Raw genomic sequence first — 24,624 nt, forward strand, 5'->3', positions numbered from 1 at the left:
ATGTTAAGTGCCGAGATTTCTATATTAACAACAGGAAACTCGATTTTACTAATCATTTTTAGGTCTCGCCTGAGCCAGCGCTTTAGCGCTGCCCTGGAGAGAGCTTTAGTTAACGGGGGAATTGGAAGTGCAGACTAGTGCTTTTCAGGCCTCCAGCTACAGTGCATGTGAGCCGGGCGCGCGCACCATTTGTCAGCCTGCTGATCACTTTTGCGGCCGCTTTGATGTTCTCAGTGAGCCGCGCGGCCACTGAGAACATCAAAGCGGCCGCGAAAGTGCTGACCATTTGCCACCCCCTCCCTTGGCGGCTCGGATTTGTAGCTCAGCACGTTGTAATAAAGCGGTGGGGTTTTTCGGCTCTTCATGGCCCAGCGTCACGGGTGGCTTGGCTTGGTATTATCACAGTAGTTACAGTCTTTCCCCCAATGTGACCCCTTACTGTAACAAACTGCCCGGCACTCTGCATATCCTTCCCTTTCATGCTTGCATGTTTGAAAGGCTCTTTTTGCCTTGCTGAAGGTAGCGTTAACATCCCAGGAAATGCAGTTTAATTGTTCCCAGTAATATTTACAAAGAATCGCACTCTTCTCTAAAATCTCGCCGATTTGAACATGTTTATTTAAATGAGGTACTCGTCTCTAAAGCCTTCCTGACTGGAACATGTCTGTTAGTGTATCCATATTAATATCAACATTTCACTCAGATAGCAGCCGGTTACTTTGGGCCAGACGAGAGCGACCAGTCTGATCCCAGGTACATAGCACTCAAAGGCTGCTGGAAGGCTGTTAGGAGCTGTGGCTCATCTATGTTTGTCTGCATTTAAACAGCTTCTCTTGTCTCAAGTACTTTCTGACCCTTGTTAAACTCAAAACGATGATACTTCGGACAGCAGCGAGGTGCCAAATTTGCTCTTATCCTAATTTTACAAAGCAGGAGTTGTAGCATAACATTTTTAACTGCAGCACTGACTAAATATCACAGCACAAGAGACCTGAAACACAGTGTGAGGATTGTGACATAATGACCCCTCTGCCCCACATTTCTCACGGCCTTACTTTATTCATTTCGGAAGTGGGAATCACCCTGATATCCCTCCCACTCTCTCTATCTCTCTCTCTCCCCCTCTCTCTCTTTCTCACTCTTTCCCTTTCTCTCTCCTCTCCTCTCTCTTTCTCTCTCTCTCTCCCTCCCTCTTTCTTTCTCTCTCTCCCTCTATCTCTTTCTCTCCTCCCCCTCTCTATCTCTCTCCTCTTTCTCTCTCTCTCTCTCTTTCTCAGTCTCTCCCACCCTCTCTTGCTCTCTCTCTCTCACACTCTTTCACTCTCTCCTCTCTATTTCTCTTTCTCTGTCTCTCTCTCACTCCCTCTTTCTCTCTTTCCCTCCCGCTTTCTCTTTATCTCTCTTCCCTCTCACCCCCTGTTTCTGTCTCTCTCTCTCTCCCTCTCTCTTTCTCTCTCTCTCCCTCTCTCTCTTTCTGTCTCTTTCACTCTTTCTAACCCTCTCTCTTTCCCTCTTTCTCTCTCTAGCTCTCTTTCTCTCCCTCCCTCTCTCGCTACATCCCTCTTCCCTCTCACTCTCGCACTCCACTCTGTGGCACGTAATAACACGCCACATAATTACACTCTACTAAATGCAACATACACTCCACATAATACCACTCAGTGCCACATAATTACATACCACATATTTACACTCTACTCAATGCAACATAAATACGCCCCGATACCACTCAGTGCCACACAATTGCAAGCCACATAATTACACTCTACTCAATGCAACATAAATACACTCCACAAAATACCACTCAGTACCACAGAATTACACACCACATATTTACACTCCACTCAATGCAACATAACTGCACTCAACATAATACCACTCAGTACCACATAATTACAGGTCACATAATTACTGTATTCAATGCAACATACATGCACTCCACATACCACTCAATACTACATAATTCAACGTCACATAATTACTCTCTACTTAATGCAACATAAATACACTCCGTATAATACCACTCCGTGCCACATAATAGCATACCACATAATTGCACTGAACTCTATACAACATAAATGCACACCTTTGGGTCAAGTCACGCTATATAAAAAAGCAACAAACAAAAAACGTTTGCAATGCAATAGGTCTCGCATTACTGAATGTTTGCGCTACTGGTGTTGCATTATTATTAGCAATGCCAATAGCTCAAACTTTTATAATGCGAGACCTATTGCATTGCAAATGCTTGTTCTTATTTGGGCATTGTATTTGAAAGAAGGGGTCTATGGGCAAAAGCTATTGAGTCAAGAAAATTGCTATTCTGCAAAGCAACCGGTGCATTGATACATTTTGCTAGAAAGTTAGGAAAGCACCCAATTTCTGATTTACTAATAATCTATAAAGCCAAATGCATACCGATTGCTATGTACGGAGCTGGCACCTGGGGCTTTGCTAATGTTGAGTTTTTGCAGCTAGCAGAAAACATATTTTTAAGATATCTTTTAGCGGTACCGAATAGCACAGCTACATTTGTTTGCCATGCCGAGTTGGGTTTGTCATACTTGTCCAACCAGATTAAAATGCAGCCTATCCTTCTATGGCATAAGGTCTGAACTAGCACTTCCACTAGCTTGAATCGGGATGTGATTAATGACTATCTTTCTCTTTACGGGGTAGACCGTCTTCCATGGATTACATATGTTTAAAAAAAATTGTAAATGACCTAGGACATCCCGAGTACTTTTCTAATCCTGACAGTTTGAATCATGTTACCAGGAATGAATTAAAGCTGTTATGTACTGATCATCTGGAGACCATCAGATTGACAACAAATATTATGAAACCATCAGTAAGAGCACATCAATTACTTTTGACCCAACCAGGAACGCAACCCTATCTGATAAATACATCAGGAATTTATGATAGGTTGTTATTGACCCACCTACGTTTTGGAATCTTTCATGATAGGGTCACTTTTCCAAATATAAATGGTTTCGCTCTTTGTGCTTATGTCCCTGTGATAATATGTCTGCACAGTCCACAATTCATATCATGTTCTTTTGTAAGTTTAATACTTTGCCTATTTTAAAAGTGTATGGCCTGAGACAATGTCGACCTGCTTTTTTAAAGTTGCAATGTTTAAATGATGGAACTGTGACTGATCATATAGCCAAATACCTGAAAGGGGTGGTTAGATGTAGGATGACAATGGATGGCCCCTCTCTCTTTTAAACTGTTTTTTCTTTTTTCTTGTTTACTTAAATTACTTTGATGTAATTCATGTTTTTAAATGTATTGTGCTTTTATGGTTTAACACTTCTTAAATCGAATAAAGCGCATTCTGATTCTGATTCTGTGTTGGGCAACTATTGGTCCCTCTGCACACATCAGATTGAGGCAAATAGATGTATAGAGACTAAAGTGGACAGGGAAAGGGGCCTTGTTAATACACCTGAGCCATCACTAGAGTCTTTAAGGTGTATTACAAAGAATTATACCAAGAAGACTCATTCCCCTCATTGAGTCGTATGGAAGCTTTTCTTGATAGAATAGGCTTAGAGGGGCTAGAGAAGGAAGAATGGAAAACCCTAGAGGCTGCTATAACTCCTGATGAAATTAGATCTGGTAAAGCAGCTGGGCCAGACAAAGCACCGATAGAATTTTTCAAACATTTGTTTCTGAATTAGCCAGAGATATGACGGACACTTTCCTTGGTGCACAGAGGGAAGGGGTAGCCCTTGCTTCATGGGGATGCACTAACATTGTAGCTTTCAGAAAAAAGGGGATGCCTCCCACAAAAACCTGGTCTTATAAACCGATTTTACTATTCAATAGCGATGCCAAACTGGCTCAATTATTCTATTTTCTATCCCTACCGATCTATCTTCAATAGACTGAAGCTTCTCATTTTCAGCTACTGTAGGAAAGTGGAATCTGACTGCATGGTTGCCCCCACTTTTTTCCTGGTGTTTGAATAGTTTTTGACTAGTCTGGCTGGGATCCTGCTATCCAGGACCCCAGCCTATCTGCTTACTCCCTTAAATGACTGGTGTGCATATTAGATGCACTAGTGATTGGATACTGTGGTACCTTACTAGCCCCTAGTATATGGTACCTTAGGTACCAAGGGCATAGGTACTTCACAGGCCTACCAGGGGCTTAAGCATGTTTTATGCCACCCCTGGGAAGCAGACTAAATCTGACACCACAGGCCTGCTACTGCAGCCTGGGTGAGGTAGTGTTAGCACTCCTCACTGAGGTATAGGTTCCTATACCTCACCATACACACACATATAAACCTATCAGCCACCCCTATGGCAGGCTCTATCAATCCTGAGGGCAGGGTGCTTGGTTTACAATGTGGTTTACAATGCAGGGCCCCTCTGCAGCTGGCAGGGTATATTCCTTGTGGCTGTTTGTGGATGCGGTTAAACCATATACCACTTGTGGGACACCCCCGCGCCGCACGGCCACCAGCTGCTGCGTGTGCCCCTTAGCCTGATCCCTGCCGCGCTGCCTGCCTCGCCGCCGGCTGACTCCGCTATCGTTTGTTTTGATTTTGTTTTGTCCGACATTTGTGCTTGTCATACTGTTTTTGTATTTACTGCATTCGTGCCCGTGTTAGCGTCTTTATTCCCTTAGTGCCTGTTTATTTTATTTTTTTCTGCTTTATCAGCTTGTGTCCTTCCTGTTTGGCCGCCTACCTCGCCGCCCTCCGTCTTCCCTCCCCGCTCCCCGCTTCCCGCCACCACCGCAGACCCCGCCCCTTTTTTCCTTCTGTTCCCTCCCCGCTCCCGCCTCCCAGCTGCTCCGCCCACACGCGCACTTCGCCTTTAAATGGCGACCGTGCGAATGCGCAGCGGTCACGCGCAGAGGGCGCGACGATTGTGCGCCGAAGGCGCGCCAAAGGTAAGCCCGTCTGCGCCCGTCCGCGACCGGATCGCGACCAGCGCCAGGACCCCTGGCCCACGAAGACCCCGACCGACTCGCAGGACGTACTCAGCCGCCACCCTCAACGCACTCAACACCGGTCGACGCCCAGAGTGCCACCAAGCCACACCACGTCGCACCCACGGACCCTTCAGCTGCCACGCCTGCAAGTTCTCCTGCATCCGGACCTGCCTCACACCAACACCCGCCAAGTCAAACACCAGCAGCACCCACCTCAAGTGCATCCTGCTCAACACCCGCTCCGTCCACAGACACGCCATCGAACTCTGGAACCTCCTCGACACCACAGCCCCTGACGTTGCCTTCCTCACGGAGACCTGGATGAACGCCTCTTCAGCTCCAGACATCGCCATCGCTATCCCAGAGGGCTACAAGATCGTCCGGAGGGACCGAAACGCCAACCAGATGGGAGGAGGCATCGCCATCGTCCACAGGAGCACCATCCGTCTCACGACCAGCACCGACAACACCCTGACCAGCGCCGAACACCTGCATTTCCAGATCCACACCAACCCGAACACCACCCTCAGAGGCACCCTGATCTACCGACCCCCTGGACCACGCACACAATTCAGCGAGGACATCGCCGACTTCGTCAGCCCGCATGCCCTCCCCTCCGCTGACTACATCCTCCTGGGAGACCTCAACTTCCACCTGGAGAACAACAACGACCGCAACACCAACACCCTGCTCGACAACCTCGCCAACCTGGGACTCAAGCAACTGGTGTCCACCCCCACCCACCTCGCCGGACACACACTCGACGCAGTCTTCTCTTCCAGCACAGACATCGACTTCAGCCACGCCACTGAGCTTCAATGGACGGACCACAGCTGCGTCCACTTCACCTTCAAGAGAACGACGACCCACCACCACCAGCAACAGGCCGCCCGCAGAAGCTGGAACAAGATCACAGCTGACCAGCTTGCCACCTCCCTGAGCCAGCACCCTCCTGCCAACTCAGCGAACCCCAGCCAGGCCGCCGACAACCTCACGAAGTGGATCAGCAACTGCGCGGACGAACTCGCCCCACTGAGGACCCCGCCTAGCAGACCCGGCAGCAAGAAGGCCCCATGGTTCACCGACGAACTCAAGAGCTCCAAGAAGAACTGCAGAGCCCTCGAGAAAGTCTGGAGAAGGAAACCGACACCGGACAACAGGACCTCCTTCAAACTTGCCACCCGGAAACACCACCAGCTGATCCGCGCCGCCAAGAAAACAGCATTCAAGGACCGGTTGGACAACAACGCACACAACTGCAAGGAACTCTTCAACATCGTGAAAGAGCTTTCCAACCCCAGCGCAGGAAACAACGACATCACCCCATCGCAAGACCTCTGCAACTCCCTCGCTTCATACTTCCACAACAAGATCGCGGACATACACAGCAGCTTCAACAACCAACCAACGCACACCATGACCGAACAACCGCCCCCCACCACCACCCTCCACGCCTGGACCCCGATCAGCACCGAAGACACCATCCGCACGATGAACTCCATCCACTCCAGATCACCGACCGACCCCTGCCCTCACCACGTCTTCAACAAGGCCGACGCTGTCATCGCACCCCACCTGCGAGACATCATCAACACATCCTTCGACACCGCCACCTTCCCTGAGAGCTGGAAGCACGCCGAACTCAGCGCTCTACTCAAGAAACCCACAGCGGACCCCACCGAACTCAAGAACTACCGCCCCATCTCGCTCCTCCCGTTTCCAGCCAAAGTCATCGAGAAGACCGTCAACAAGCAGATGGCCGCCTTCCTCGAGACGAACGGATCCCTCGACCCCTCACAGTCCGGCTTCCGAGCCAACCACAGCACCGAGACCGCCCTCATCGCCGCCACAGATGACATCCGAGCCCTGATGGACAAGGGAGAAACAGCGGCCCTCATCCTCCTAGACCTCTCCGCGGCATTCGACACGGTCTGCCACCGCACCCTAGTACGGCGCCTCAGCAACATCGGCATCCAGGACAAGGCGCTGGAATGGATCATCTCCTTCCTCGACGGAAGAACACAGAGAGTCCGCCTTCCACCGTACAAGTCAGAGGCCTCCGAAGTCATCTGCGGCGTCCCCCAAGGATCATCTCTGAGCCCCACCCTCTTCAACGTCTACATGAGCCCCCTCGCGGCCATCGTACGCAAACACAACCTCAGCATAATCTCCTACGCCGACGACACCCAGCTGATCCTCTCCCTGACCAACGACCCCGCCGCCGCCAGAGCCAACCTGCACGAAGGGATGAAAGAGGTAGCCGAGTGGATGACAACCAGCCGCCTGAAACTGAACTCGGACAAGACGGAGGTCCTCATCCTGGGCTCCTCACCCTCCGCCTGGGACGACTCCTGGTGGCCTCCTGCCCTGGGCACCGCACCCAAACCGACAGACCATGCACGAAACCTGGGCTTCATCCTGGACTCCTCCCTCTCCATGACCAGGCAAGTCAACAACGTCTCCTCGGCGTGCTTCAACATCCTACGCATGCTACGGAAGATCTTCTGGTGGATCCCCACCGAGACCAGGAAGACCGTCACCCAGGCCCTCGTCACCAGCCGACTGGACTACGGCAACGCCCTCTACGCCGGTGCCACCGCCAAGCTCCAGAAGAGACTCCAGCGGATCCAGAACGCCTCAGCCAGACTCATCCTCGACATCCCACGAACCAGCCACATCTCCGGACATTTGAGAGACCTTCACTGGCTCCCCGTCAACAAAAGAATCACCTTCCGCCTCCTCACCCACGCACACAAGGCCCTACACGACCAAGGCCCGAGCTACCTCAACAGCCGAGTCAACTTCTACGCTCCCAAACGCCACCTCCGATCAGCCAACGACGCCCTCGCCGCCGTCCCCCGCATCCGAAGAGCGACTACAGGAGGAAGGTCCTTCTCCCACCTGGCCGCCAAGACCTGGAACTCCCTCCCGACTGACCTGCGCCTGACCCAAGACCACCTCTCCTTCAGGAAGAAACTGAAGACCTGGCTGTTCGAGCAGTAGCGGCACCCCCCCCCCCCATCCCCCCAGCGCCTTGAGACCCTACGGGTATGTAGCGCGCTTTATAAGTGTCACTGATTGATTGATATACTCTTAAGTGCATTATAACCTCCCGGTTAATGCTAACTTTGGAATGACTGCATCAAAACATGTTGTGTTTGGTGTCAAACAACTTGGAATCATACCCCCACACCAGTAACTGGTGTGGGAGTATGATCCCACCCTTCTAGAGGGGATGACATGTACCTACTGTGGTAACACGGTAGAAATCTGAAAGAGCCCTGGCATCACAAAATGGATGCCACCAGCACAGACACTGGGCTGCCCTCCTGCTGCTGACTGAAACTCGCAGTGGAGGAGGCCCAACAATAGGCATCCTGTCACAGGGAGGTGTCACTACCTTCCAGACAGGATTTAGTGTATTGGGGCTGGGTGGGTGCACTTCGAGAGTGCTTTGAAGTCCTGCACTGGGGGAGCAGTAGGCTCCTCTGTGCATATGCCAGCTCAAACCAGTTCAGGGGCTATCTATCCCTGTTCTGGCGTGAAACTGGACAAAGGGAAGTGGGTGTAACCACCCCCTACCCTGACCCTCCCAGAGGAGAGGTCATAGAGCTAGTCCCTCCCCTATCTTCAGTATAAGATAGCAAACCTTGCCATTGCAAAGCAGATAACCCTGGATGACACTCTACAAAGAAGAATCCTGGCCCTTCAACGTTCCACTACCTTTGGAAGACAGAAGAATCTCCCTTGGAGTCAAGGAGTGACTCCCCTGCTTGGCAGGCACCAGAAACTCTAATCAACAGTCGAAAACTTTCCCGCTCCCGCCGGAGTCCGAAGTCCCTGTAGCCCTGAAAGTAGATTTCCTGACTTCTTGACAGCCATTGTGAGTCCCCAGCAGAGCTGAGGTGAGTGGACCCCACGAGTGACGAGAAACCGCAATACCTGGGAACTGTGCACTATTGTCAAGTGCAACCCCTTCACAACGTTCTACGAATTTGTGCTTTGGACCACTGGTGGCCCAAGCCTCCAGCAGGTTTTGCAGTGAAAATCAGAGGCCTACCACGTCCCGAGTGACCGTGGGCTCCTGTGAAGTATTTCCACAAGAGGCATCTTCACGATTGCTTGCCTGTTGGCTTGTGGGTCCCCCAAAGACTTTCTTATCAACTCAAAGGGCTTCCCTGGTTGCTCCAGGCCTGCCCTCACTCACCCTTGCTGGGTGAGTCCCTCAGACCTTGCTGGTCTGCACCATCAGCTTTCTTCACTCTACACAAGACTTGCGGTTGCCAAGGCTTGTTGGCTCCAATCCAGTTGCCAACACCGCAGTCAGCTGCAGACGTTGTGGGACACTCTGAATCCAGCTGCTGGTCATCGTAAATCTTTCCTGGACTTCGTGAGCAAAGAGTCAAAACACCCTTGATCACCTGAAATCACTCGACATCCGTGGGCATCCATCTTCCTGGCCCCGGGTCACTGGCAAGAGGCTGTGAACACTGGCCCTTCAATTATCAGGTCATCTGCATCTAGAATCCAGCCTTGGATTCCACCGGACACTTCTTCAGTCGCTGCAAGCAGCAAGTCTTCTTTGGTCTCCATAGAAAACAGCGCGCGACCAGACACCAAAAGACACCTATGCACCCGGCTTCCCTGGGTGAGGTAACTCGTGCACTCCGGTGCCCTAGTGTGTGTTGGCCTTCGAATTACTTACCTTGTAAGTGACTTGCTTGTAGACTTCCTCGAGGTACCCTAAAACTTTAAAAATCAAACCACGACTTGCTCCATTGTAATCAATAGGGAACCCGCGGCTGTGTTCACACACTGCATGCGTCTCCTGTGGGTCTGTTACTTACCTGCTTTCACTGCAGTAGTAAAGCCCCAGCGATTCTACAGGCCTAGGCCTTGTCATTCTGCAAATCGACTTTCCTAAACCTCTTTTTTAGTATATGGTCTGGTATGCCCCTAGGGCCCCAGCCATATTTGCGCTTAACTTATTGTGAAACGTTGATATTTGAATGTGTTCTTGACTTCTAATCTCATAAAGAGATTAGTAGAGTGTGTCTAGAAATAAATACATATATATTTGATATATTTACCTGTGTGGTGTCCTTTCATTTGGTAATTCAAGAGATTATAAGGTAAAACAAGCTGCTTTACATTCCTCTGAGACTTAGCCACAGCTACCACGAGGATAGCTTTCTTTAAAGGGTTGTCCTAAACCTATCTACCATAAGAGTCGAATTGGACTGGTGCAAGGTGGCCACTAAAACTAGTGACCAGCATATGCCAGGCCAACTTCTCACAGCTATCATTAAGGGCTGTAGGCTTTTACTAAAACTGGATTATCTGATGATGAGATAGTATTCTAAAGCCTACTTACTTGCAAATGGCTTCAAATTCACACCCCTGTACATGAAGGACAGCATTACAATTCAAATAGAACCTTAATATTTGTAGCACTGCATAAAAAAATAAGATGTACAGAGTCACTTGAGGAAGAAGGAGCAACAAGGAAAAGATTAAGCCAGCGCCACAGAAGTAAGTACGTCAGCAACCTGCCTCAATGAGTATCACCTCCTCACAACTCCCCAATTGGTGCATGAAGGCAACACCCCCCCCCCCCCCACTGTTTTACATTTCATCCTTTGAGTTCAATGTAAAACAGAGATTTTTCTTTCCATTTAGCTGCTGTGTATTTGTACTACTAAGTCCAATACTCAGTCATTTTTAATTTATTCGTTTGCAGATATCTGTCCACGAGGATAGCTGTTTTGCGAATGCAGTGATGCAGCTTTACATTGCAGGCAAGGAAACCTACTTTTCTAAATGGAACTTTTACTGATTGGTTCCATGAGTCTGTAGTGAGGTGATTTAGATTATTGGGCTTAAAGTCAGTTGTTTTGTTTGGGTTGGTAATTTGTTAGCTCTTCTATTATGTGGACTTTTATGACTACTCCTAAGGCTTTAGATTGCTCAGTGTTTTACTGTTATACTAACTTATTAGTACTATGTAGGTTGGTGTAAAGTTATGCTTTTTGTGGTTTTCAAATTACTTAGTTTTGTAGATAAGAATGTTACACAACATGTTTATTTGTGAAAAAAAAAGATACAGCTAACAACTTCCTCGGGGACATAAACTGGGAATAAACAGAGATTTGGGGAGCAGGGGCTGGAAGGTAAAGTCTCTGCGCAGAGTCGGTGATGCAGTTTCAGGGCACTTGCAGGTAAGCAACCTAAATCACAAAGCTCTCCCCCACTCACAAATACACAGAGGCAGGTCCCAGATCCTCCACAGTAACCCACTAACTGGAAACATGCGAGTGAATCGCTAACAAGTGCTTGTGACACAATCCTTCCTTTTTTGCTAATATTCAAGTCAAGTCACAGAGAGCCTTGTATTCAATTCTGACAATCACTAAAGTACCACATTCTGAGCAGGAGTTTCATAGATATTGGTCCCTGATCTCTGACCATGTGTGCTTCCATTCATGTGTCATTCAAGTATCACTCCCTTTTGTTTGCCCTGCATATATTTTGGATACTGCTAATAAATCTTTGGAGATGTTCTAAGGCAGGGCAGAGAGAAGCCCAGAGACTTCCTTCTGTAGAGATCAATATCTTTTACAAGTATTAACATCTTTGCAGAGGCCTGGCCACAAACTTCTAGGCTCCCTGAGAACACTGGCTTCTATTGCTAACACACAGGCAATAGAGCTCTTCATGCATCTCTCTATCCTGAGAAGCAGTAGCTGATGTAGATTTCTGGTGTGATTTCACAGACCAATTTTAAGAGGCTCTGAAACACTATCTCTTCATTGTTTTTTGTAGCTCTCCTGTATAATTTTCATCTTCACCAGAGCTGTAACTTCCATGTGACCCCAACACTGCAATTACCTTTATTCTGAATTCCTGCTCTCTCTGCAGACGTTATTGCTCAATCTCAGCCTGATCTTCCACTTTTGCTTTCTTCAATCTTTTGTTCTTTCTCTATTGGACCTCCAACACCTTCTCGGCCGCCCTCTTCTCAGCCTGGAGCAGCTGCTCGATACCCTGGGATTGACTGTCCATAGCTGGAGACAGGAGCAGATGGGAATGTATTATTTTCTATTTCAGATCCACATGATCATTTAAAAAAAATATTCATGATTGAAGGTGTGTTACATTTTTTCCAAGAAAATGTTTTACAATCTTTCATATCATTTTTTGAAACATTTTAAATACACTTGCTGCTCCCCATTGCAATGGGCCTTTAATTCTGAAGTAACCCATTGTCTTGCAGAGGCCTCTAAAGGGTATTGCAGGTGCATATTGGATGTCTTTCTGTGTTTTCCATCTAACCATATACCAGCAGGAGAACACAAACCTCTAATCTGTGGAGTGAGCCACAACGTTTGTGCTTACCATATATCATTTCTGATCATTTCTGATCTTGTATGGCTTTAACTAAGTAGGTACCCTGTATCATTGGCATTATATCTGTCTGGTCAATGGGATAACCACTGAAGCTGGGATGCTATGTAGTATAATTCCATATTTGGGACCCTAGTCCTCTGACCATGAAGGCTTTAAGTTTGGACAGAGCGACTCATCTCCTACCATGTCCCTAATATCCCTATATCAGTTCCCCCAAGAGGCCATCCAATTGCCCAAATAGAGATGAGGGCAGCATTGACTGTAAATTAATGAACTGATCGTACGATCTGGGAAGCATAACCGTGTTTGTGATAGCCATACGACCCACTTGGGCAAGAGGCAAAATATTCCATTGAGTGATCTGTGATCTCAAGTAGGCAATCAAAGCACCCAGGTTATCCTCCAATCTATAACTTTATCTTTGTAGTAAACCCTGGTCGTCAGATATCTAAATATGATACATAGGGTTCTGTAATACCTGTATACAAATCTGTCTCTTATTTCTTTATAATCGGCTATTTGTGGCACACCCAGTTGCTGATTATCAAGAAAAGACATCAGAACTCAAATATTAAAAAATTATTCAGAAGTCTACCCTGAGCACACTAAACATATAACCAATGATAAGTGTTGTATAAACAGTTCTTGAGTAAGTGTAAGAGTCCAATTCGTTCAAATTACATTGTCCATGAACTTATTGACTTTTCTTCTCATCAAATATTCTTTTCTTGGCACAGCTTGAAATCCTCATCCAAAAATAAACAGTTTCTTCAGTTCACAAAAAGCAAAGCAGCCTTCTTGGCACAGCTTGAAATCCACATCCAAAATAACAGTTTCTTCAGTTAACATAAAGCAAAGCAGCCAACACGTGTTTCGTCATGCAATGTAATGCACCAATGACTTCTTCAGGGCGTGTTATTAGTCACGAGTAAACATCAAGACTTGAATAGTCCCGTCTGGCTTCCCAATTTGCATTTCCACATATATGTAGCTCTATTGTTATAGTTGCTTGCCTATGAGTAAGGTGCACTTAGTGATCGCCTTCTACAGTGGGATATAGACAGGATTAGACTGGGTCTCAGATTTCCTTATTGTGTAGCACTACAAAGGTGGGAGCCAGGTTTCCTCTAATATCTTTGCATATAGAGAAGCTGAGTGGATTCTATTCTTTATTGGGATGCCCCATTGTGCTCCAGTATATCTTAAAAGCCTCTGCAAATGGTTTTACTACCAGAGCAAGAAATAAATGGGATCTAGAGGGCATCCCTACCATGTCCCCCTTTCAACATGGTACTTTTTCGAATTGGAGCTGCCTATTTTGACTCTAGCAGTGCTATGAGTATAAGCAGATACATCCATTGGAGCAAATAATCACTAATGCCAAATTAGGTAGTGTTAAGAATAAGTGTCTCCAGCCTAATGCATCAAAGGCTTTCTCTATATGGGTATGTTTGGGGTGCACCTTCTGTTAAACAAAACAGGTATCTGATGTTCATTGACGGGTTTCATCCCAGAATATGTTATGTTATGCAGAGTTGTAGAGAGCACTATTTCCTGGGAAGGGTATCCTGACACTGAGGAAGTGTCATTTTAGCCATATCTGGGGCCTAGTGGGACTACTCGGAAAATCAGGTCTTCAGCTTCTTGCAGAATTCAAAAAGTGAGGAGGAGGCTCTTATGTGTAGCGGCTGGTTGTTCACGCATTAGGAGCGATGTAGGAAAAGACTCAACCACAGGATCTGGTTTTCTGTTTGAATGGGATTTGTGCAAGCAGGATTCCGGACGAGTGGATGTATCTGGAAGGTTTGAGAAAGCAGATGTGATTGTTGTGGCATGCTGGGCCAGTTGTAGTGCGTTGAAAGTCTGGGTGAGGAGTTTGAATTGTGCGCATTTGTGAATGGGGAGTCAGGTGTGGTGTGATGTGAGTGCGATGAGGGAGGTTGAGACTGGCTCTGGCTGACACATTCTGGCTGGTCTGCAGCCTTCAAGTGAGTTTTTTTTGCTGCTCCTGACATGTTCCTGTAGTTCAGCTTGCATTTGACCAGGGCGTGTGTAACGTTTTTCTGGGTGCTGATTGGAAGCCATTTGAAAATCTTCCTCTGCATATTCAAGGAATGGAAGCATGAAGAGGTGACAGCAATTGACTTGGGGGGTCATTTTGAGCTTGCTATTGATGATCCTGAGGTTCCTGACATGGGTGGTGAGAGTTGGAGTCAGTCCCATCCCTGTTGCCCACTGGATGGAGTCCCACGGTAATGTGCCCTTCTCGGAAATCACAAATTTGCTATTGTCGGTGTTCAGCTTTAGACAGTTGGTCTTCATCGAGTGTGCGATTTCAATCATGCAGGCACTGAACTTGATCCGGGTACTGTGCGTCTAGCCTGGGAAGGAGAGGTTGAGTTGCTTGTTGTTGGCATAGGAGAGGATGTTGTTATTGTGAGAGTGGATGCTAACATCATTTTGGTTAGTGTGAATCAACCTGGGTCTATTTGGAAGCAGCAAAGTGGCTAGAAGTCCGTTTAGCAGTTCATAATCCGTATTAAAAATAGAAAGAGGGCACTGTAATTCTATTTCAAGTGAGTCCCACCGTGATTTGGGTAAGACGATGGCCAAGCCTCACTGGTAGAGGCTGATAGGTAACCCACTCCAGGAAGGCGTTATATAGCTCCATCATTTTGGGTGTCTACACATTGGAGACGGTGGAGTAATATTCGGATGCTGAGCCATCTGTTCCCGGCATTTTATTTCTGGCCAAACCTGCCATGGAACCTCTTATTTCCAGGTTATTTATAGGGGAATCTAGATCAACCCTATCCTCTTGGACGACTGTGGGGAGGGTTAATATTTCTAAGATCTCATCTTGAGTAACCTGGTCTGTGTTATTCCAGTTGACTGGTTGCAATCAGTTTTCAGCATACCACTTTCATACCTTTGTCTATGTGTGCTCAGCAGAAGAGCAAGCGAGGTTCTAGTAAACAAATAAAAGGCTCTTAGAACTTAAAAAAACTCACAAGCCACGAATGATCGACCAGTGCAGGGAAGCTACTGGACAAACTGGAATCTTAATGCCCCTTCAATAGTGATCTTAAACCTATATGCCAGCAATTGAACTTCGTAAAAACCCTTCCGTGATTCTTACTAGACAAATATTTGTGTTACGTAAAGATTGAAATGTACCTCACACGACAAGCGTGGATTAAAATTCCAGGTTTGACTTGTTGTTTATGTTTTAGTCATGTGAATCTGCATCATGCAAACATGATTTAAATAAAGCATTAAAAAATAACACTGTTTTTTCCGAAGAATGTGTTTTACAAGCTTTTTCCACAATTGTGTAATAACGCACTTTTCAGCGTACAGACTAAGAATAATTTAGTAAATTAACTCTTGAATCACACTCAGAAAATTATGTTTCATATCACGATGCGGCGTGATAAAATATGAGGAGAATGGACCATAAAAGGCGAGCACATGCTTTTTAAATCACCCAGGATGTTTCTATTTTATCTCTGCGCATTGGCTTGGTGAAAGGTCTTTGCAGCCAGCCCGTCCCCTCCTTTGTCTCTCTCACTGTTTCACAAAACGCCACAGATTGTAAGTAACATTCTCATGAAAAGCCCCGGCTGCACACAAATTTGTAATTGCTACACATGAAAAGCAGGTGCGGCACCACGAAGCCGACGCGAGGAATGCCTGCCTGGAACCGCTTAACTCAAGCTCACGCGCATAACGAGAAATTACCTTGAACGTGCAGGGGCTGGATGGGGGAGAGCCCCGCACCCAGTCCCAGGGCCACTCAGCCGGCGAGCAGACTGCCAGAGAGGGGGCGCGCTGGCACTTTAAGAGAAAAAAAACCCAAGGAAAATATGAACCACCAAAAAGGATGCCATTTCCAGCCTGGGCTTGATTAATGATTTTTCTGTCTAATAAAAGGTTCACAAACCATCTGGTTTTCTCCCTAATGCCTTGCCCAAAGGTTTTTCGTTCCTATTTTAGGCTTGAGGCCAACTGACATTCCACTCTTTTTTTCCAAGCCTTGTAAACAAACCCTTCTCTCTTTTTAATCTTGCAGAGCTGCTCCCCGCCCGTCCCTATGCATATTCATGACGAGTAAACATTTTTAGTGTCTATACTTAATCTCTTCCACTGGCAATTACTGTTCTATGCTGTTTTGTGATGCAGGAGGGCCAACGCTTTCCCTTCTAATAACAGCTGGGTCGCAGATGGGGCCTGCAGTCATTGTGGAAAATAAAAATTTACAAGATGCCAATGGAATTTATTTCGGCTTTATGGAGCCACAGGAGATACCTTAGCTGTTCTCCACCTTCGGTGGGCTCGAAGGCTCGCTGCGGTTTGACATTTCATCAAAGAGGGGTCGGGTAGGGTCTGGACAAGGAGCGCTGAGAGGAGCAGGTGGGTCCTGTTAGGCAACGGGAGGGTTCGTTTATTTGGAAACGATTGGCCACGTTGTGAATGGGCAATGTTGGAAGGGGGCAGTGGAGTGAGTGAGTGTGGGTGGGGGATGGCTGTTGGGCGCTAGTTACGTTTCTTGTGTAGAATACAGTTTCGGATTCGTTGGTTCTGTTTGTCACTGTGCAGACAGCGGTCATGTGACCGCTCTGTCTGAACTCTTTGGCAGAGGTTGGTTTAGTTTGGGTGTCACAACATTAGTGGTGGAGTCAAGTGGTGCAACCAAGGCGTAGCTTCTGAGGAGTGTGGGAGGAGGAGTGTGGACTTTTTCAAGGTGGTGGGGTACAGTGGTGTAAAAAAAACTTGAGCCCCCCCCCCACTGCAAGGTACACGGACCTCCCACCCCCTCCCCCCGCCTCCGGTCTTAATCAGGAGCTCTCAGGTCAGTATACTGTTCTGAGGATGCCCCTGGAGCTTGCCCCCCCCACACACAGCATGGCATGCGGGGGGCCTAGGTTATGCCACTGGTGGGGTACGCGGTAGGGCCCTGCTGAGAAGGATGGGGGCTGCTGCATTACTAGCAGAGATGGACAGTAATAGGGCAGGGGGCTGGGTGATGGGGTAAAGTGGAGAAGCATTGTGGCTGGACAGGATGATGCAGAGGTATGGTGAAGGATGATGGCTGTGGTGGCTCATTGGTTCAGTGGCAGGTGATGTGGGAGTTGGGGTGGCGTTCACTGTATGTATGGGCTGTCGTGGAAGGGGGGCAAGGAGTGGGAAAGGATGCAGGCTGCTGGAGTACTGATGGGTGAAGACTGGCATATGGAAGATGGAGGCTGATGGTGCAGGGTGGGAAAGATGAAGGCTACTGCGCCACCTGCAGACAGGAGACAGGGAAGAAAACAATGCAGTTGATGGCAGTGGTGTTAAGAAAACGATGCGAGTGGTAGGCATACTCAGGGCTTTAAGTGGGCCATGTCCTTCCAGGTCTCAGACACCATTAGTAATTAAAACCAGATATTGAAACAGGTCCCTATTGGGACCTACACTCATCTCCTTAACTTTACTGGCAAATAACACTGAAAGATTTCTGAACAATTAATGTGAAAGATGTTACGGTCAGTGATTTGGTTCCTGTATATATTTCACCAGTGTTGTGGTTACTCAGCTACCAAGTACCGTCATGTCATGTGTGGGTCTGTGGCCCAGCTCTATCTTTTTGCAAACAGCCTTCGGGAACATTTATTGGATTTTCCATTTTGGGTATTTGCTTGATACCTCAAATCATAAAATGATGTTGGAAATAGAGCCAGGGCATGGAGTTGCAACTACATTGCAACTTTACGTCTACACCTCCAAGATGAAACACACCCCACTAACATAACGCACCATAGTATAATGGACAATAACATAATATGGGTCCATTTAGAGCCTCTGTGCTCGTCCCTCTATAATTAACCGGCTCATCAGAAAGTTGACATCTGTGGGTACGTGGCAGATCCATTTATTTTCATCCTGAAAGGAGCAGAAAGCTACTGGAAAAACTCAGATGGAAAACTAGGAATTACCGATGATTCAGACCTGTAAATACTGAGGGGCATATCAGCAACAACCGGCGATAATTATCACTCAGCGCTCTTAGCGTGAGGATAATTGGAAACGTGGATTTTTATCGCTGAGATAGCGTGCTATTAGCAACACTTATCTCCTCAGCGATAAAAATCCTAGCGCTAACTGCCTAACGTGAGATTATCGCTGGAAACCCAGCGATAATCTCACATAGTGTGGCGTTAGCTTGCTGATAGGGACTCACAAATTTATCCATGATATCCTCCTTCCATAGGATATCATGGCTAAGTCAGTCCTGAAGCAGGCGTAAGGAAAGTAGCGATAACAGGGGTTATCGCTACTTTTCCTGCCGCTATGCTTCATAGCGTAGGGCTTGATGATATGAGAAATGTCGCTTAGCGACATTTCTCCTGTCATATTAGGTCAGGAACACCCACTTTGCATCTTATTAGAGATGCAAAGCTGGGCGTTAGGAATCCCGACGCTAAAGCAAGGTTTCACGCATTAGCGTGGCCTTGCTAATTAGGCGATAAAATTATCGTCGCTTTTCGGACAAAAAAGGCTGCAAAAGCGGCGATAATTTTTTATCACCAGCTTGGAAATATGCCCCTGATTCCCTCTGTAATCCTTAATTTAATAGGGAGGAATCCGCAGTCTTTAAGGTCCAACTCTGAGCTACGAGTTACAGGAAGAACAATGGAGACCTTGTAATGAGGCCTTCGGTGGCTAAGGGAAGTAACGTCACGTGGTTGCACGACAATGCACTTAGCTTGTGTATTTAAAGTATTCAGCGTGTTCTGCGCGAGGCAGCAGGGCGCATTATTCCGCAGCGCCAAGATGGCGTTTATTTTGACACCCTAGAACTCGTATCGTGTTTTCCTGTGTAACACAGCCTCCCTGTAATCCCTTAATTTCACACTCAAATTTCTCCACTCAACTATGAAAAGGAATCTGGGGTCACTGAAAGACACTAAACAAAAAAACAGAGATGCAGGTGCGCTGAGCTCGGGAGGCCTCTGGCCGCGCTGCCATGTTGGCATGACGTTGCCACGCAACAAATCGCACGTACAGAGAAACAAGGCTATCGTTTTAACCTCAACCACGGCCTTCCAAAATACAAACAGAAACAGGGCTTCTTTATTCCTCAAATTGTCAAGCGATGTTCTTGGCACACTCGAATGAAGCACAAAGTCGGAGTACACAGAGCAAAAAAGGGTTTATGAAAAACACGTAAAACAGTCCATCATAGAAAAGCCAAGAAATGGCGTTTAACTGGATCTGAGCTGCTTCCACTGATGGTCGGTAGAAATACCTCTCCTTCCTTCTAGCCGGTCTCTATTCTCTTTAGGATCCAAGTGCCAGTTGCCTAGAAACTAGCCTACAACAAAGATGCACGCGTGCAAGACAAAACCCGCTGCTAGCCCACCTGGCAGTACCCTCTTTTCGTACAAATATACGCGTGAACCTCGGGTGTGCGTAATTACAGTGAATTAGGACATTTTAGTAAGGGCAAGCTCCATCCTTTCTCTTCACTTCTCCCTCTCAAATCTTCATCATGTCCGACACTCACTCTAGGCAACAGTCTGTGCTTTTTGGTTACAATGTTGTGTACCCAACACTGCTCATTGACTACACTGGAGTTTACTGCAGGAGTGACGGCTGGATTCAAGGGGGGGGGGGGGGGGGGGGAGTCGACTATGACATCACAGCAGATAGAACAACGGATGCTACCCTGCTGTGAGGGATAACATAACTAGCTCCCCACTTCAGTATGACGCCTAACATGTGGAAATGGTGTTTACCACACTGATAATAGCATGTTTTGCATTTATGTCTCAGCATTTACACTGACAGATTTCATGAGGATTTTTGGGGTGAAATCTGTCAGGAGAAAAATGGTAATTGATGGACAACTCAGAATTCTGATCTGTGCGCAAATATCATTTTGTGCAAAAACAATGGTTCTGTCGGAGTATAGACGGACTAACTTAATAGGTGCTGAATACACTTTTGATTTTCAAGGACACACACAAACCCAAAGAAACAGGACAGAATCCAAGTCACTTGATAGACTGATATTAATTAATGTATCGAGAACACCAAAATATTTACAGGGTAAACCAACCAAAAAACACAATTATAGTGAAACAATTAGTGAAACAGTGATACTTTGCACAAAACACATCACATATAACGAATATGTACAATGGACAATACATAAAAATAATCCACAAACAAGGTCCTATTTACAATACATAAGCCACTTAAGGGTTCAAATTTCCTTGTTGTCTGAGTGGATTTGCATGTGACGCATAGGACATGTAACGTCGACGTTTCGACCCTAGGATAATTGTGCCAATTACTACGCATCAAGGTGGGTCTTCATCAGGACAGACGAGGTTGGGGACCTGGGGAACCGACTTAAGTTATAAGGAAAAAGATTCCTGTTGTCGCTAATGCAGATGGCCAACATCAAATGTGGAAATATTATTTAAGTCCTCTGGGACGGAGATATTTGATTTGGAAGGGAGAGTGGTGCTGTCTCTACAATCGCCACGTATTGGAGTCCGTGAATGGACAACTAGTTCCGTCTACGGCTCAGCTGCTGAGCCGTAGACGGAACTAGTTGTCCATTCACGGACTCCAATACGTGGCGATTGTAGAGACAGCACCACTCTCCCTTCCAAATCAAATATCTCCGTCCCAGAGGACTTAAATAATATTTCCACATTTGATGTTGGCCATCTGCATTAGCGACAACAGGAATCTTTTTCCTTATAACTTAAGTCGGTTCCCCAGGTCCCCAACCTCGTCTGTCCTGATGAAGACCCACCTTGATGCGTAGTAATTGGCACAATTATCCTAGGGTCGAAACGTCGACGTTACATGTCCTATGCGTCACATGCAAATCCACTCAGACAACAAGGAAATTTGAACCCTTAAGTGGCTTATGTATTGTAAATAGGACCTTGTTTGTGGATTATTTTTATGTATTGTCCATTGTACATATTCGTTATATGTGATGTGTTTTGTGCAAAGTATCACTGTTTCACTAATTGTTTCACTATAATTGTGTTTTTTGGTTGGTTTACCCTGTAAATATTTTGGTGTTCTCGATACATTAATTAATATCAGTCTATCAAGTGACTTGGATTCTGTCCTGTTTCTTTGGGTTTGTGTGTGTCCTTGATAATCAAAAGTGTATTCAGCACCTATTAAGTTAGTCCGTCTATACTCCGACAGAACCATTGTTTTTGCACATACTATTACACCCAGGTTCTGAGGGTTACTGGGTTGCCCCATTATCGTTAATGGCAAATATCATTTTGCACATGGATCAGAATTAAAATACAACTTGTAATCAAGGTCAAATTAGTGTGCATCTGCTCCAGGCCTCTCACTTATGGGGCATACTAAAGAGAAAAGGGCCAGTCTACAGACACTAGAGCAGGAGATTCTAGAGCTGGAGTCCAAGCTTACTGATATTCCAAAGAGAACCTGCATCACATTGACAGCGAAACAGAAAGAATATAGGATACAGCTGCTCGAGCTAGCCCCGCACAATACAGCATCGGCTCTATGAGGTGGGAGATAGGGCAGGGAAACATTTGGCCTGGCTTGACAAGAAGGAAAGAGCCAGATGCTGGGTCCTTGAGATAATGACAAGGGGAGGGGAGCGAGTGAGGGATAGACAGGGAGTGGCAGATGCCTTTGAGGCTTATTACTAGCATCTCTACTCCCCAGCACACAGTGCCATGGCTGCCGAATCCCGCAAGCTTTTGGCAGGCATCCAACTCTCAGGGCTCTCACAGTCAGACAGAGCACTCCAGGAAAAGGAACTTACTGAAGAGGAGGTGGTGCAGACAATCTGTGACCTAACCCCTGGCAAAACAGGAGGCCCTAACGGCCTCCCAAATGAGCTTTACAAGTTAACAGCCCCAGGGTCACCCCTCACCTTCTGCGTATGTTCAAGGAGAGCCAGGAGACTGGCTTGCTGCCAAGAGATTAGCCAACATAGTGGTCATTCATAAAGAAGGGAATACGCATGAGGACTGTGCCTTATTTAGGCCAATTATGCTACTGAATACAGAGGTGAAGATTGTGGCCAAATTGCTGGCCTCTTGACTGGTAAGGGTGGTCAAGACGTTGGTCCACCCGGACCAGTCTGGCTTTATGCCAGGATGTAACATCGCCCTCAACCTGCGATGTCTGTATGGGGTTTTGGGGCATGCTGCTGAGATTCGTGAAGATGCCCTTGTGCTCTCACTCGATGCACGAATGGCTTTCAATATGATTGAATGGCCTTACATTTTCAAGGTCTTGGCCAAGTAGGGGTCTGGCCAATGCTTTACAGCGTGGGTGTGCCTTGAGAGCCTAGAAGATGACGAGTGGCCTGAAGTATTGGCATCATCCCAGGGGGTAGCTATCAGGTCCCAATTCCGCTTGGTGCAGCTACAAATTTTGCATAAATGCTATTACGCACGGAACACTATGGTTAAAATTGTCAGGGCTGCAACTCCGCTGTGCCTTCCGAATTGTGGCCAAGTAGGAACTTTTTTTTCACACGCTATGGAGTTGCTCCGCCATTTAGGTGTATTGGGAATCAGTGGTCCACTGTCTGAGTAGTGTGAGTGGGGCAACATGGTGGCCTCAACCAAGTGGTGGCTCCTGCATGTCGGGAAAGTGATTGGCCTCACCCGTATTGACCAGATCTGAATGACATTGGGACTAATGGTGGCCAAGAGAAATATTGCCTGGATGTGGAGTATCGTGTCTGCACCGCAATTGAGTGAGTGGAAGAAGAAAGAGGATTGGTGTATGCTGGCAGAGCGGCAACATATGAGGGAAGAGGTTGTACTAAAAAATGGGTGAAAATTAGGGGGAAATGGAACGACTACTGGGGTGGACTGGTTGCCCCTATTGTAAGTCCTGAACCTGATGAATTGTGCTTGGGGCGTCCAACCACCAGGATTGTTCAGTGACTTGTGGGTGTGGGAGGCGGAACAGGGGATTTCTTAGAAGAAATGGTATTATACAACTTTATGGCTATATCAGAACGCACATGGCAAACTTACAGACCTTCTGGATTACAGATGAGCAGTTTGCAAATATGGTGGGGAGTACTGCAACTTTTGGCCACCAAATAACAAATAGTACAAATAAAAGGGAAGATACGGCAGCACGGTTAGCTCTTAGAAAAAAGATCAAAAGGATAGAGCTCCATGGACAATATATGATGGAATACCCCAAAGCAGGAGTAATTCCCCAAGGCTTAAGAGTGAGAAATATTCCCGGACTGTTTGTCCAAATTAAACAATTTCTGGAAAAATGGTCAATGATATCCTATTGATGTTCCAGTGATTTCATGATGCTTATTGTTGAAACAGTCAAGGAGGTCATAGAACAATTGGCAGCTGAAATCTTAGATCTAGAAAATAAAATCAAAGCTGCAGGTACAGTGGAGGAAGCCAAAAAAAAGCTAGAAGATATAGAAAGAGCCCTTCACTCGTACACTGAGTATTTAACAAAACGGAAAGTAGATAAATTAAAAAAAGATATTTGTTTTTTACTAAGGAAAGCACTTACCCGTATCTATCAGATAACTATTACAATCAATCTGAGGGAACGTACAAAGACCAGACTATGAACAGACAATATGGTTGCAAAATCACTACTTTTTCTGATACCTCAGACTCGGACAATGAAGGTCCATCTAGCCATTATGAATCCAGAGGCAATAGATTCAGTGCGAGGAGACAACGGTTTGCACAGCCTTTTTTTAGGGAGGCGCTTTATGAGGTGAAACAATTGGAGACCGCAATATCAAACCGCGGCTCCAGGGAAATCCTCAGATGGATCACAACCAGTACCTGGTAACCCGAAAAGCCCAATATTGGAGGGAATAGAAACCATCCCTATTTTCAATTTAAGTGACTCTCTCTTATCAGATTCTACCCATGCTTTATTGACAAAAGGATTGACGTTCGATCCTCATTTAGGCCTGCATAAATTTGAACTACTTAGAGATCTGATGGCTTTTTTCAGAAAAATTCGATTGCGGATATTTTTTGCGAATAAAGAGTTACAACCAGAAAATGTGAATTTGTCAGGACTTTCTCCAAAGTCTACATTCACTCCTACCTTAGATTAGCTTCCACCAGAAGTGGTCGTGTTTGAGCAGGTGGTCTATTATAAGATCATTAACATTACTAAACATGTACAAAAGACCCCTTTCAACTTAAATAGAGAGGAATATAAAGCCTTAGAAGATCTCAAACAGACCCC

The 24,624-nt window shown here is 46.5% G+C and overlaps 1 long non-coding RNA gene and 1 pseudogene across 1 annotated transcript in view; one reads left to right on the forward strand and one right to left on the reverse strand.

The window, feature by feature from the left end:
- The window catches only part of LOC146863983 (uncharacterized), an 85,967-nt gene that overhangs the window by 26,491 nt on the left and 34,852 nt on the right, over positions 1–24,624 (forward strand). The gene's annotated exons all lie outside the window — the stretch shown is intronic.
- Positions 11,678–12,015, reverse strand: LOC146863984 (V-type proton ATPase subunit G 1 pseudogene; annotated as a pseudogene).

The sequence above is a fragment of the Triturus cristatus genome, chromosome 2_1 (assembly GCF_964204655.1).
Source record: "Triturus cristatus chromosome 2_1, aTriCri1.1, whole genome shotgun sequence".
NCBI classification, from domain to species: domain Eukaryota; kingdom Metazoa; phylum Chordata; class Amphibia; order Caudata; family Salamandridae; genus Triturus; species Triturus cristatus.